This window comes from Triticum dicoccoides, chromosome 2A (assembly GCF_002162155.2).
Source record: "Triticum dicoccoides isolate Atlit2015 ecotype Zavitan chromosome 2A, WEW_v2.0, whole genome shotgun sequence".
Classification (NCBI taxonomy): domain Eukaryota; kingdom Viridiplantae; phylum Streptophyta; class Magnoliopsida; order Poales; family Poaceae; genus Triticum; species Triticum dicoccoides.
This window is the reverse complement of record NC_041382.1, coordinates 48809640-48825633: the sequence shown is the minus strand read 5'-3', so window position 1 is coordinate 48825633 and position 15994 is coordinate 48809640. Positions and strand designations below refer to the sequence as shown.

The following is a 15994-nucleotide window of genomic DNA, read 5'->3' as shown; positions in this document are numbered from 1 at the left end:
AGAAGATGTGATACTGGGAACTTCATATCGATTCAAAGGTTCAATGGCCACAAGTGCGGCTCTAGGAGGCTCCTTATGGTAAGTGCACAAAGACCTCTCGGTTGTTATCGACAAGGCTAGGTTGGCTCTAATAGGTGAGCGCGACAGCCATGAGTCGATAGTTCGTTCTAGTAGCGATAGTGATCGTTTGTTGGTCTGTAAGTCTTGATGCAATATTTGTTACTCCCTCCGTTCCGAAATAATTGTCGCTGGGGGGTCTTTTCCGACCAGGTGAAAAGTAGTGAAATTACAAAACTGCCCCCGATTTGAAATCGCGCTCAGGTCGTCGTCTTTCTCCGTCGCTCCTTCCCTCCGCCAGGACTCCTTCGCTCCTCCCCTTCGCTAGGCGGAGGAGGACTCCGTCCCTCCTCCCCTTCGCCAGGCTCCTCCGTCGTCCGCATCTCCGGCGTCCTTCCCCGCCGTCTGTCTGCGCCGCTCCAATCGAGAGCCAGATCCCCTCTTTGGTCGCCCTTCCCCGCCGTGATCGGAAGCTCCCTCGCCGCGGTCCAGAGCTCCCTCGCCAACGCTCCACCCCAGAGCTCCAGGCGCCACAGCTCCACCTCCATCCAGACCAACGCAGGCGCCCAGGCGCTCCTCCTCTCCACGCCCAGGGACTCATCTCAATCTCCAGGGACTCCTCCTCTCCAAGTCCGCCCAGGTTGAGGTGAGCTGGAGGCTGGAGCTGGGCTCGGCTGCTGCCCAGGCTCTCCTCATCCCAGGCTGTCCTCACCCCAGACACAGGTTCATCTCCTCTCCCCAGGCTCCACTGCTGTCGCTGGAAACAGCTTGATGATCATACTGCAAACACAAACACACATTTCTCTGTTGAGGATATCATCTCCAGGAGTACATAGATATGTTGTCATTAGAACCATACTATCTTGATTACTGCAAACATACTGTCATCAGAAACACACTGGGGACAGTATTTGAGTCCCTAGTATACTGAAGATCTACTCCTGACGATAGATATGTTAAAGTAGTCATCAGGACTAGGAGTGATTTTTTTGATATGCTCAAGTTGATCAAGATATGCAGACAAAGAGAGTACTGCAAGAGAATAGTGCCTAATTCTCAAATACTCTTGGAGATCAGATTGTCTAGAAATAATTAAATGATCATTTGAGTACTGACAAAGATATGCTATACCACTGACTTGGAGTACACTGAAGATGATTGAAATAATTAAATGTACTGAAATTCTAATTCTCAAATACTCTTGGAGATCAGATTGTCTAGAAATAATTAAATGATCATTTGGGTACTGACAAAGATATGCTGTACCACTGACTTGGAGTACACTGAAGATGACTGAAATAATTAAATGTACTGAAATTGCAGTACCATTTTGCTTTTTTACTCCAACAATTTGCATCATGCTGATATGTATATCTACGAGTGGAGTAATGGAGTACTTACTCTGCTTAAGAGGAAAGCAGACCCATGTCTTGTTTAGACTCGTGTGTATTTGGCCACCTGAAAATCAGACTCGTGTGTATCATTAAGCAGTTCTACCCTGCATCGACTGTTCACTGCAAAAAGCCAAAAACAGCAGCATTAATAATCTGCATCCATACATCATGTTAGTTCATCAGTAACTGATCTAAGCCATCATGTTAGTTCCTTCCCTCCTCTTTGCCAAAAACGCAAATCTCCCCTGCTACTGTTGCGTCACAAAAGCAGTGTGTTAGTTTCCGCCGAAGGAGCATGACAAACTTGTGTAAATTCTACCATTATGCTTCAGGATGTAACTTGTGCAATTCTTCAGGATGTAACTTGTGCAATTCTACTCTTCTTCTAAACAAAACAGAGCAGCTTTCTTGCAATAAGGTGATCTTATGCTCCGAAGAAATTGAACATAGTTGACGCTTCTTGACAATTTTTTAAAACTGAACATAAACTGATTACAGTTAATATAGAGCAAAACAGTAGCACCGATAAACAGAAGAAGAAGAAGAAATAGTGCAATGAAAATTAACTACTTTCAAAACTCTCCAATATATATCTACTCAAGTAAGGGGCCAACTGACTAACTTTTTGAACTGAGATACAAGTATACATACAGGGACTTTTGTTAGAATCATAGATGCCTATCCTCAAAAATTAATACCTAGCGAAGGGAATACATGGCCGGAGGTCACAAACATGATATTTAATCTGAAAACATCAAGCTCGGTAGACAGATGGAACAACAGACTAACCATATTGGTCTCCACTGAAGTCAAATCAACTGTGAACTGTTGGATTTTCTTCAGTCCATCTGAACATTTGGACAAAGAAAACCAAATTCAGGGTTATATTGATGCCGCTAAGGGCCTGTAAATAGGATGGAGAAGATAGATCAATATGAAACCTGCTAAAACTTTGGCCTTCCGATGGTCATCGGCAAGCTTGCCTAAGGTGTAGCGAACACCGACTTCAGCAGCAGCACAAAGGACTCCTACCTGCCTCATTCCACCACCCAGTGTCTTCCTAAGACAAATTGTGAAAGATGTTCATCTAAAGCTCCTTTGAGATATCTGTAACAATATAAGGATGACATTTATACAATGATGTTCAATTATTTCTTTAATATAGTCATGTACGGTTTACATTTCGGCGCAAGTTAACTAACTCAAGATAGATTACCTTGTGCTTCTACTTGTACTTCTACTTCATCTTACATATTCATATCTTCAGGAGAAAATGGATCTCCCAGACCTCAACTTCACTCCACCTGCAGAAGATGCGGATGAAATGGATGAAGATGCAGAAAATGAAATGGAAGGACATGTAGGAGAAGAAATGGAAGGAGATACAGAAGAGGGGATGGAAGGAGATGAAATAGTTCAAAATCCAGGTACAGTTACAGGTTATCATTCCATCGCTTCATCACTTGATCATTTCATTTAATCATTTCTCTATTGTATGTCTTGGTACAGGTGTTGGTCAAGTTGCTAGGAAATATAAAACCCTCAATAACCAGAAAAAAAATTGCTGCTTATGTAGCAATGCATACACTGTGTATGAGTAGAGGAGGCACTTTTTTGGAAACTGATAAGCAAGACATTGCACATTTTTTTTGGAGTGGGTGTTTGGAATATACAAAGAATTTGGAGGAAAGCAATGAAGCAAATTAGCGAAGGTAAAGAGGTGGATGTTTCTAATAAAAAAAAGGAAATTCTAGAAGAAAGCCTAAGGACATTAACCTAGAAAAAATCCTAAGGATCCCATTAAACAAAAGGTCTACCATTAGGTCACTTGCCTGGCAACTGGGATGTAGCCCTACCACACTTCATAGAAAGTTCATGTTAAACTTGATAAGGAGGCATACAAACTGTGTGAAGCCAGCTCTAAAGGACCAGAATAAGAAGGATAGGATGAAATTTTGTTTGTCGATGCTTGATGAGGCAACAACAACAACTGCAAGGCCTAAGTTCAAGACTATGCATAATGTTGTCCATATCGACGAAAAGTGGTTTAACATGACAAAGAAGAATAAAACATATTATCTGCTGGATGGGGAGGAAGAGCCTACGAGGCCTATACATGGCAACTGTATTGGCAAGGTGATGTTCTTGACGGCCGTTGCTAGGCCGAGGTGGGACAGTGAAGGAAACATGACCTTCTCTAGGAAAATCGGTATCTGGCCATTCGTGAAGGAAGTTCCTGCTCAAAGGAGAAGCGACAACATGCACAAAGGTACAATAGAGACATAATCAATAAAGGTCGACAAAAAAGTGATGAGGGAGTTCCTGATAGAGAAGGTTTTGCCATCAATACAAGCTGTTTGGCCTGAAGGTGATGCTGGACAGACCATCTACATTCAACAGGATAATGCTAAGCCCCATATCTCGCCAGATGACTCAGAATTTCTAGAAGTTGTCGCAAAAACTGGACTTGACATCAGAATAATACAACAACCTCCCAACAGTCCTGATTTGAATGTGATTGACCTTGGGTTTTTCAACTCGCTTCAATCCCTGAAAGATTGTCTGAGTCCTAAAACACTACAAGACCTTATTAAGGGTGTTTTGGAGGAATTTGAAGGCTATGACGTTTACAAGCTCAACAGAATTTTCCTAACTCTGCAGACGTGCATGGTTGAGATCCTAAACCATGGACGGGGCAATGGGTATAAAATACCCCATGTAAACAAGGAAAGGCTTGAGGGGCTTGGGCAACTACCTCCAAGATTATCATGCCCTCCAAAGGTGTATGCAAATGCCCTGCACAACTTAGGGCTAATGGAGAGGGTTCATTAATGGAATATGAGCTTGTGATGATGCTTGCAGTGAGGTTGTGATGCTAGTGATGATGCTTGTGATGCTAGTGATGATGCTTGCAATGAAGCTTTGATGCTAGTGATGAGGCTGTGATGCTTGTGATGCTATTGATGAGGTTGTGGTGCTAGTGATGATGCTTGTGATGCTTGCGATGAGGCTCTGATGCTACTGATGATGCTTGTTATGCTTGCGATGGGGCTGTGATGCTAGTGATGATGCTTGTGATGCTTACGATGAGGCTGTGATGCTAGTGATGATGCTTGTGATGCTTGCGATGATGCTTGTGATGCTAGTGATGAGGCTAGTGATGCTTGCGATGAGGCTGTGATGCTAGTGATGATGCTTGTGATGCTTGCGATGAGGCTCTGATGCTAGTGATGAGGCTAGTTGCTGGCGATGAGGCTGTGATGCTAGTGATGCTTGTCATGTCTGTAATAATCCATATTTGAGTATGTTGGAGTACGCTGTTTGTGTGGAGTATGTTGGAGTATGTCTAACTCCACTTGTAGGTGTAACTCCATTTAAAATTTTACTCCATTTGATTTTGCACTTTTACTCCAAGTATTTTTACTCCATGTATTTTTTTACTCCATACTCCATTTGTATGTGTATATTTCTACTACTCCATTTGTATGATCATTCTCTGATAGGAGAGTAGTGAATTAGAGAAGAGTATGTGTCATAATCCATAGTCCTTTAGTTTTAATTAATTAAAGAAAAGGACTTGTTGTTGTTGCTGCTATTAAAGAGAGGAATATGAGAGGAAAGGAGTGGAATAGAAGAGAGAGGAGTGGAGTGGAATAGGAGAGGAGAGGAAAAAGGTTAATTTAATTTTAACACAAAAGGTTTAATTTAGTAACAGAAAAGGTTGAATTTAAGTTTAATTAATAGAAAGGTTGAATTTGAGTTTAATTAACTAAAAATGTTTAATTTAGATTTAACTAAAAGAAAAGGTTTAATTTCCAATTAATTAAAATTATCTAAGAAGAGGAGAGGATAAGATAAGAGAAGAGAGGAGAGACAAGAAGAGATAAGAAGAGAGAAGAGAGCAAGAAGATGCTCCTACAGAAGAGGAGTAGAAAGTTTCAGTTAATTAACTAAAACTACTCCTACAGAGAAGATACTGAGATTTTCAGAACACATTGGTAACAACCTGAACATTGCTAACACTGATTTTCATTGACAGAAGCAAAGAATGGTCATGTAGACATTCAGAAGTTAGGAAATTCGACCCCACGGTGTATACAAACAACAAGGAAGTGTTCATATGGCACATTCAGGTGGAAAGATTATTGTTCAGACAAGAGCAAGCAGGAGTACACTTGCTACACTTGATATTGATGCTGCTGTGCAAAAGTAACTGCTACTGTAAATACAGATGTTAACAAATGGAGTAATTCGGTTAACAAGCAAGAGTAGTGTTAACAAACGTGCTCACTAAATGGAGCATAAAATCTTTGAAAGCAGCCATTAACTAAATGTGCTCACTAAACTGTCTTCTTCTTCTTTCACATCATAATTTTTGTGCATTTCAATTAAACCAAATGGGCGTACTCCAAACTGTTGTTGTCACAGTGTCATCCTGACTGGTTGTTGTCAGTAGACAAGATAAGAGAAGAGAGCAAGAAGAGAAAAGAAAATGCACAGTTCTTTGATTTTACCAGTAGTTCAACTACACAGTAGTTTTACCAACAGTTCTTTGAATTTGATTTCACTGGAAGTACTGTTGGAAATATGCCTTAGAGGCAATAATAAAATGGTTATTATTGTATTTCCTGGTTCATGATAATTGTCTATTATTCATGCTATAATTGTATTATCCGGAAACCGTAATACATGTGTGAATACATAGACCACAACATGTCCCTAGTAAGCCTCTAGTTGACTAGCTCGTTGATCAATAGATGGTCATGGTTTCCTGACCATGGACATTGGATGTCATTGATAACGGGATCACATCATTAGGAGAATGATGTGATGGACAAGACCCAATCCTAAGCATAGCGCAAGATTGTGTAGTTCGTCTGCTAAAGATTTTCTAATGTCAAGTATCATTTCCTTAGACCATGAGATTGTGCAACTCCCGGATACCGTAGGAATGCTTTGGGTGTACCAAACGTCACAAAGTAACTGGGTGGCTATAAAGGTGCACTGCGGGTATCTCCGAAAGTGTTTGTTGAGTTGGCACGAATCGAGACTGGGATTTGTCACTCCGTGTGACAGAGAGGTATCTCTGGGCCCACTCGGTAGGACATCATCATAATGAGCTCAATGTGACCAAAGAGTTGATCACGGGATGATGTGTTTACGGAACGAGTAAAAGTGACTTGCCGGGAGGTATCTCTGGGCCCACTCGGTAGGACATCATCATAATGAGCTTAATGTGACCAAAGATTGAACGAGGTATTGAAATACCGACGATCGAATCTTGGGCAAGTAACGTACCGATTGACAAAGGGAATTGTATACGGGATATATTGAATCCCCGACATCGTGGTTCATCCGATGAGATCATCGTGGAACATGTGGGAGCCAACATGGGTATCTAGATCGCGCTGTTGGTTATTGGCCGGAGAGTTGTCTTGGTCATGTCTGCATGGTTCCCGAGCCCGTAGGGTCTACACACTTAAGGTTCGATGACGCTAGGGTTATAGGGAAAGTATGTACGCGGCTACTGAATGTTGTTCAGAGTCCCGGATGAGATCCCGGACGTCACGAGGAGTTCCAGAATGGTCCAAAGGTAAAGATTTATATATGGGAAGTCCTGTTTTGGTGACCGAAAAGGTTTCGGGTGCTATCGATAACATACCGGGACCACTAGGAGGGTCCCGGGGGTCCATCAGGTGGGGCCACCAGCCCCAGAAGGCTGCGTGGGCCAAGTGTGGGAGGGGACCAGCCCCAGGTAGGCTGGTGCGCCCCCCACCAAGGCCCAAGGCGTGTGGAGAGTGGGAAGGGGGCAAACCCTAGGTCCAGATGGGCCTTAAGGCCCACCCTAGGGCGCCCCCCTCTCTTCCCCCCGTGGCCGCACCCTAGATGGGTTTTGGGGGCTGCCGCCACCCCTAGGGATGGAACCCTAGATGGAGGCACAGCCCCTCCCCTTCCCCTATATATATTGGGGTTTTTTGGGGTTGCCAGACATAGGGGATCATCTCCCTCTTGGCGCAGCCCTACCTCTCTCCCTTCTCGTCTCTCGTAGTGCTTGGCGAAGCCCTGCTAGAGTCCCACGCTCCTCCACCACCACCACGCCGTCGTGCTGCTGCTGGACGGAGTCTTCCCCAACCTCTCCCTCTCTCCTTGCTGGATCAAGGCATGGGAGACGTCATCGGGCTGCACGTGTGTTGAACGCGGAGGCGCCGTTGTTCGGCGCTTAGATCGGAATCGACCGCGATCTGAATCGCCACGAGTACGACTACCTCATCCGCGTTCTTGCAACGCTTCCGTTTAGCGATCTACAAGGGTATGTAGATGCACTCCCCTTCCCCTCGTTGCTAGATTACTCCATAGATTGATCTTGGTGATGCGTAGAAAATTTTAAATTTCTGCTACGATCCCCAACAAGTACTCCATGAGTACAAAACTTGCCATGCTTGATTTAGAAAATGGAGTTTACCAGTACAAACTCTTACTCTCGATCTCTGTAACCGGGCCGCAGCGAGCGGGGCCGGAGTAGATTTTGATTTGCGTAATGCTCAACTATGTTTTGATCTACATTTTCGATCTCTGAAATACGCAAGGCCGCAGCGAGAACGTAGCTCACTTCAACTAAACTAAACTAAACTTATTTAGCTACTGAAGAAATAAGCAGCGACTGAAGCAACTGAACTGCACTTATTTAACTACTCAAAATACCCCAGACACGTCGAAGTAATAAGGAGTAGTAGCAAGCAGTGACTGAAACTGCAGATACGTCGAGGTTAACATTGACAAACTACTTGTACAGTATTGCAAGAATATGAGCTTCTGTATTTGAATGTGCAAATACTGAATCAAAGAACTACTCCTACTCGTTGTTCAATGGCTACTCCACATAGGAAAATCTGCTTTCTCACAAGTCCATAGCAGAGCACCAATGGGTGCAACTTGATAAGTAAACATACCACAGTCGCAATGTAACAGAAACAAAATAGACGCCCTGGCTAAATCAAACAAGTACTCCATGCCAACGGATTTTGGGGAAACAAGGAAGGACTTGTTGCCTGATTAGTCCCACCTCGCTCACGATTTTGATTTGTTTCTGAATCCGACTATTGCAAGAACTACTCTACTGAATCAGAGTTGCAGACTGAGTGACGGGCTCACCGAGGTACTCCTGCCACAACGGTTGTAGGCGCTCTCCTGCTGCAGTTGTCGTAGGAGTCGCCGTTGAGCTCGGTGTCGCCCTCCTACTCCAGCTGCTTGCCCCGCCACCGGCTCCAGCTGCTCATCCCGCGAACAACTGCTCCAGCTGCTCGTCCCATCGCCGCCGCCAGCTAGCTGGTCCTCCACCGCATCCGTACCTGTCGACTGGGTCGAGAGGGAACTCCATCTCCCACCGCTGCTCTGGCCCCGCTCCAGGCCTGCCGCTCCGCTGCTCCGGCGCCTCTCCAGATCCGCCGCTCGGCCGCGGCTCCACGTCCACGCCTCCGTTGCCCAAATCCCGCTCTGGCGCCGCTACACATCCACACGTCCGTCGCCTAGAAGCTTGTCGCCGGCACAAAAAGATTCACTTTTTTGTTGCCCTTCGGGGTATGAGTGGAGGCGGGGTGGTGGGGAGAAAGGGGTGATGGAACAAGCCGGCGACGGGGAGAGGGAGAGGCCGGCGTCGAGGAGAGGAAGGGGGCGGCGACGAGGAGAGGGAGAGGCCGGCGACAGAGGGAAGAGGGATTGGGAGAGCAGCGACGGGGAGGATTGGGAAAGCGGCGAGCGAGCTAGTGCGAGCGAGTGGGAGGGCAAAATAGGAAAGTGAAAAAAAATATAACGTGACGGAATTTGCACTGGGGTTGCCCAACGACAATTATTTCGGAACAGAGGGAGTATACTTAAGGTGCTTTGTACTTTTGATAATGTCTTTTGGGAAATGATTGAGATCACCCAACGGATGATCACCCGTGCGTCCGCCGTCTTCGTGACCGTTGGATCAAATTTTAATCAGATGGCTAGAAGCAACATATTATCTAGACTAGTTTTCGCAACTGAATCGTTGTTGCAATCTCTCCCACCACGACAACTGGTATGTTGCGGGATCTGGATCTGGACCCCCACAAGAGCAGCCATGACTCGTGCTCCTCCCAAGTTCCCCGGCAAACCAACTCCTTCTCGCACTACTTCGACAGCGGCCACCGGCAGCACGCCGACAAGGTCGCGGGCGTGGGCGCCGCCGCTGCAGCCCACCTTCACCATGAGCGTCGGCCGCCGCGGTGTGCCTAAACTCATGCTGCACCCCGCCGTCTCGGGGGAGCACCGGCATCCGTGTTCACCGCGAGGAGCTGCATACACCGTCGCCCACCATCCCGAGGGAGCACCGGCCTTTATTTCGGTCGACGTGGTCGTTGCTCAGCGAGTTTCTGCAACAAGGTCCCTGTCGCAAAAAAACTGTAATAGACCCCTGCTGCAAAAAATTACAACAAGACCTTAGTTGCAATTTTTTTAATTGCAACAAGACCTCTATTACAAAAAAACCACAACAAAACATCCGTTACAAGAATAATTTGCAACTTCACATATGTTACAAAAAATTCGGCAACATAACCCATGTTACAGAAAATTTTCGCAACGCGACATGTGTAGCAATGGTGAAAGGTGACCCCGGGCTGCTCAATCACCAGATCAACGACTCGCTAGGCGACAGATCTTTTAAAAAGATCCGCCATATAAAAAATGGTACAAAACTTTGTAGGGGTGCCGGATCCGCGCGCGCCTGGCTACAAAAAGAAGGGGTCCTTTTTCTTGTAAACCACTGGTCGGACCAAGTGACTAAGAGGCTGGGTTTGCTTCCTTACTCTATTTAATCTAGATATTTCTGGAAGCAATAATTTAAAGTAAAAGCATACTGTAATATTTTTCTCCGGAACACTGGTACACATGAAACAAGTAATACACTATATATATACGTAAACAAGTACAGTACTCGAGTAAACGCGTAACAATTTTGTCCCAACATGCAAGAGCCAAAAACTATTGCGACGAGTGCATCTATCCACAGATGGAACTACAGAAACCTAGCAAACGCCTTCCCAGGGCCGGGGGGCTCGCGTCCTCTTCCTCTTTGGCGGACCGCTGCTTGATGGCGGTGACCTTGCACCGGACGGCGAAGCAGTCGTCCTTGAGGAACCTGGAGCCCTCGAGGTCCTCCTTGCTGATGAACTGCGGGATGCCCCACATGTGGCTGGAGGAAAAGGCCGAGGCGCTCAAGCGTTGGTAGTGCGACGGCCACTTCACCAGCGTCCCTTGGTGGTGCACCAGTGCGAACTCGCACTCGGCGTGGACGACGCTCTCAGCGGCGCCGGCATCGGCGGGGTCGCGCCTGAGGAACAGCGAGACGAAGCCGGCGTCCTCCGGGCGCTCCCCGTCGAGGTAGCAACGGATCCTCCAGGTGTGGCCCGCTGCCTTGAACGCGTTGGACTCCACGTAGCTGCCGTTGCCGCCGTGCATGGTCTCGAGTCGCGAGTAGCCCTGGATCCTGAGCGTGTGGTGCCCGGTGCCGACCGCCGTGGCGACGACGGTGGACACGGAGGACTCCTCAGGTTCATCAGAGGACATGGGCGCGTAGTAGGGCGGACACGACGTCATCTCTCCGGCTAGATTGATGATGGAGACGCACTCGACGGCGGCGAATGTATCTTCTGTGCGATCGGTGCGAGGAGGCTCTGGGTTTGGAAGATTTATATATGCGCTGAGACTTCTGGGGTATGATCGACCCAGCCTCTAGGTAGAATCGGAACCGGGTTGTATGTATGGCTCCGCCTCTGGGTAGAATCGGCTCCACCTCCGTCGTCGGCCATGTCATTGTCGTTGTCATCGGAGTGGTCCCAGCCGCTGCAAGACGCTCATGGAGGAGCCGCTTTGCTACGTCTTGCACCGTGCGGAGGGCTGCCTCGGCCAACACCAACTCTGGCCAGGGAGCCATGCCATTGCCCCTGCCGGTGTCAGCAGAGGTGTCGTTGAGCGACAACTCCTTCGATCCCGGCGAGCTCTCTGTCCAGGCGGCACTGTCGCCGCGGAGACGGCTCCGTGGTGGTCCTGATTAATCGTGGACCCAGGCCTCCGTGAGGACCGAGGCCAGCATGACAACGGACTTCGTGAATGCTGCTCGGTGCACCACTCCCTACACGCTACCTCCCTGGCTGCTTTCTCCTCCACAGATCGCCATGGGCACCTAGTCCTTCTACCTTGCCACGCTAGATGCGGCGCAGTGGCGACACCAACTCCTCCACGCGGCGTCCGATAAAACAGTTGCATGGAGGAAACATTGGCTTCAAATAGTTTTTTCAAAGTTTCTCACACATCCAAAATTTATTTTTTTTGGCATGAGCTTCTCAGATGTCCAAACACCATAAAAATTTGCATGAACCTTGCGTACATGAGCATCTTGGATGCCTAAAGTTTTCATTTTCTTTTTTACAATTTACTGTTCATGTCCTAGTGTAAATGAGGTCATCTTAGTATGGAATATTCTGAAAGTAAATGATTTTTTTAATTGCATTCATATCTCACTAGCTAGTTGTATATCCCACTCCACTCTTAGACTAAAATTACAAGATTATGTAGGGGTGCTGGATACGCGCCCCGCTGATGAGTCGACTGCTGCCACTCCCAATGACCGGTAGACCGTGAATGACAGAGGGTACATGATCCCTGGCACCATTGGTGGGGGGACTGTCACCACCGTGGCGAAGACGCTAACGGCAGCGGCCGCACTAGGGTTTCCGGTTCGGTCCCCCCTTGGTGTCACCTGGGAGGAGCAACGAGCGGGGTTGTTAACGTCTGTCCCTTTTGTAGATGTATGAGGTTATTTCCTTACCATATTTAATGTAGACATTTCAGTAAAAAAACAAGAAGAGCTAGTAAACACATAATATTTTAATATTTTTCTCTGAAGAGGAGCAAAAAGCATTGTAAGAAACACCGGTAAACATGAAACAAGAAGAATTAGTAACGCATTGCGATCAAACACAATAACATGCGTGATATGGCCGTCTTCTCGTGCTAGCCACGTTGGCTTAGGAATAGTTTATCCGGCTCGAGTTGCGGTTGGTCCTTTGGCTGTTGTGTAGTGCGTGTTTAGATTGGTTGTTCCGATTCGTTGTCGCTACATCCACGCCAGAGAAGGAAACAATTCGTTGCTGTCCAGATAACACCTCCCCTGCCTTCCCTTCCACACGAAGCAAACCTCATCTCTTCCTATTTCGCCTCTATCATGCAACCATCGCCGCTTCCGCATACGCATCGATGTCTCGCGTTTCTGCGCCGCCGCCTCTGCCTCCGCTACTTTTTCAGCATATTCTCCTGCTCGTTCCCCTCTCCTAGCCGAGCTCCAACCCTGCATCGTCCACTCTTCTTCTCCTCCTCTGAAGGAGCACGTGGCTTGCAGCTGCCACTGGAAGGAAGTTGGGTGGAGGAGATTCGGTGCCAACGGGGCACACATGCCATGATTATAAGTGTATAACCCTAGCGCCCATTCCCATTTTGGGTGGAACAGATGTACTAAGAGCCGCCAGAGTCACCGTCACCGTCTAGGGACGGGTCGGCGGGGGATGCTGGTGTTGGGTCAACACGGGGAAGGCGCCGCTGATGAGGATGTGGTGGAGGACGAGGTCGAGCCAGGTCGGTGAAGGGTGCGGTGGCTGGCTCGCTGGCCAAGCGGCCACCTCTCTCGTTCTCGTCTTTGATGCCGTGAAGAAGATGGATGCTGAAATGGACACATGCTGTATGAGCAGCAGAGGTGTCGTCACTCAATCCGTTTGTGTGTGCCCTGGGTCGCATGCACGCCTCATGTACAACTCGCCGCTCGTCTCTCCTCTCTGTCATGGATCCAACATGAAGATAAATTGTTGGGGAAGTAGATAATGACAGGATTTTTTTATTGTTGTTGCTTCTGTTTACCTTCCTGATCATGGTTGTTGGTGTATGGCATTCACTCTTTGTCAGCTATAGACAGGATATTTTAGGATATTGCGAGGCAGAGCACTTATAAAGTGACATGCGATTTTGTTGATGCCGCGGTAAAAGGAGTGTCATCAATAGGCCTCCAATCAATCCAATTGATCCAGAATGTATTCATTTCTGAGTGAAACTCAAATCTCACACTGTTTGCGAAAGAGACAAGTATACTCTTTGTCCCTCAACTCTGGACGAAATTTAGATTTAGTCCCTCAGTTACGTAACCGGATAACTTGCACCCCTAATTTTTTAAACCGGGCAAGTTTTGTCCCTAATCTTGATTTTGACCCTTTTTGATGATGACTCACCCCGGTTTTGACCTGTCCATGCCAACCTGGCAAAGAAGACCCCAAAATTGACCTGTCCCGGTTCCTGTCTCTCTCTCTACTCCACCGCTCTCTCACGCGGCGTCTGCGGGCAGGGAGCGCAGCGAGGAGCAAGCTATCGGTGGTGGTGATCTCAACAGATTGAGCGCGGCGCCAGGAGATGGGAGATCTCCGCTGCTCGACCTGCTCGTAACCGGGATGGACCACGTTGCCTTTGTGATCAGTTTGCCGGCCTGGGGCACCTCGTGGCATGGGCGGTCTGTGGCGGCACGCGAGCTGCGGCGAGACCACGGTAGCGTTAAGGTGGTAGGCTCGGCGCGCCGGTGTTCAGGGGAGCAGCCAACGGCATGGTGGCCAGCAGATGGCGTTTGCTTGCAGATTGGCCATGGCGGGGCTACACAAGCGTGCGACGTACGGTGAGCATGGCGTGAGCGAGCATGGCACGGTCATCAACGACGGGTGCTGGTGCTCACCAACCAGGCTCGGTCGCGCGTTGCTCTGGATGATTGCTCACCTCTAGCTGATTGATTCACCCATCCGCCATAGACACGCACGTACATGACCTTTATCGCTCGATCCATTCTGGCCAGAACACACGAGTAGCACACGTACGCATGTCACCAGTTGCACGAGTTGATGCATGCCCGCAAAAACGTGTCGTCCATGTTCATGTTGAAGGGAGTGGCGATTGAGCCGTGCGCCATGTTGGAACTGCAGCCCTCTAGCTACCTCTCCTCTCACTCGAATGGAGGTGGAAGAAGGAAAACAATGGACACGAGAGATTTTCCGGCCGGCGCACGAACGCCGCCACGGGCGCTCAAACATCCTAATCTTTTCTTCTTTACAATGGCTACATGGCTTACACTCGGCTCATCCTACAAAAGTACCCAGGCAGGGGATTTATATACGGTGCGCGCACACACACCCCAAAAGCCACACACGCACGCACAACCCAGCCACACCGCAAGTCACGCACTAGCTAAGATACTACATGCATGCATCCATGACTCGGCCACTAACAACTTATCCATGCATGCGTGTGACTCAATCCTTCCCTACTAACTAGGCAGTCAACCAACAAACTTGCATCAAGATTATGGCTAACAATTCCCCTCCTAATCTTGACACGCCTTGCCATCGACCATCGTCTTGAACGCCTTCGCTCAACGTCATCACGCGCCTCCGCGCCTGCTGCGACGTGTCGTGAGCCCGTCGTCGACGGAGTTGATGTAGCTCACTTCGTTGTCGTCGTCATGACCGTGACCCAGCCCGCGGATCCGACCTGGCGCAACGACGCCGGTCGCACCGCCACAGACCTGACTTGGCGCACCGACGTCGGTTGCACCGTGCGCCGTCACGACCCCGGCGACATACACCGAGCTCCTTCTCCGCCGGCGACACATGCCTGGCGTCCCTCTGCGTCCCGCACGTCCCGTGCGCACCCGACGCGCCCGACCGCACCAGTGCGTCCCGCACGTCCCGCGCGCATCCAACGCGCCCGACGAGCCCGACTGCACCAAACGCTCACCGCGTGCCGCCTCCGCGTCCGCCATGGCAGCCGACAGCGACAAACGCCGGAAGGATGCTGCCGAACTCGAGCACAGACTCGAGCACAACGGCGACATACACCTCCTCCCAACGTCAACCGCACGCTAGTACGCGCGACCGTGGTCCCGACGCGCCCGGCTCGTCGCCGCGGTCTCCATGCAGCCATGCAGTGCCTCCACGCCGCCACGCCGTGCTGCGCCACCGCGCCACCACGTAGCGCCTCCGCGGCCTCCTCACCGTGCCGCCGCAGCCACCGCGGCCTCCTCGCCACGCCGCGCACCTCCATAGATCGACACATGGCCCGGAGCTTCACCGCGCAGCCGCCGGCGAACGCCACCACCGCCGGCACGCCTCCGGCAAGGGGACGACACCCAAGATGAACCAGCTCATGATACCAATTATTGGAACCGCAGCCCTCTAGCTACCTCTCCTCTCACTCGAACGGAGGTGGAAGAAGAAGAACAGTGGACACGAGAGATTTTCCGGCCGGCGCACGAACGCCGCCACGGGCGCTCAAACACCCCAATCTTTTCTTTTTTACAATGGCTACATGGCTTACACTCGGCTCAGCCTACAAGAGTATCCATGCGGGGATTTATACACGGTGCGCACACACACACCCCAAAAGCCACACACGCACGCACAACCCAGCCACACCGCAAATCACGCACTAGCTAA

The 15994-nt window shown here is 49.0% G+C and overlaps 1 long non-coding RNA gene across 4 annotated transcripts; it reads right to left on the bottom strand.

Annotated features, from left to right (window-relative positions):
- Positions 1-11: 11 nt before the first annotated feature.
- On the bottom strand, positions 12-9212 carry LOC119353139. 4 transcript variants are annotated; one of them, XR_005170330.1, is made up of 7 exons: positions 8604-9212; positions 2668-2755; positions 2393-2558; positions 2241-2299; positions 1771-2149; positions 1459-1702; positions 12-837 (listed from the first exon to the last, which is right to left on the bottom strand). It is a non-coding gene; the product is annotated as an uncharacterized LOC119353139 (long non-coding RNA). The 4 variants fall into 4 exon arrangements; XR_005170327.1 differs by having other exon boundaries at positions 1459-2149; XR_005170328.1 differs by having other exon boundaries at positions 1459-1928.
- Positions 9213-15994: the final 6782 nt, after the last annotated feature.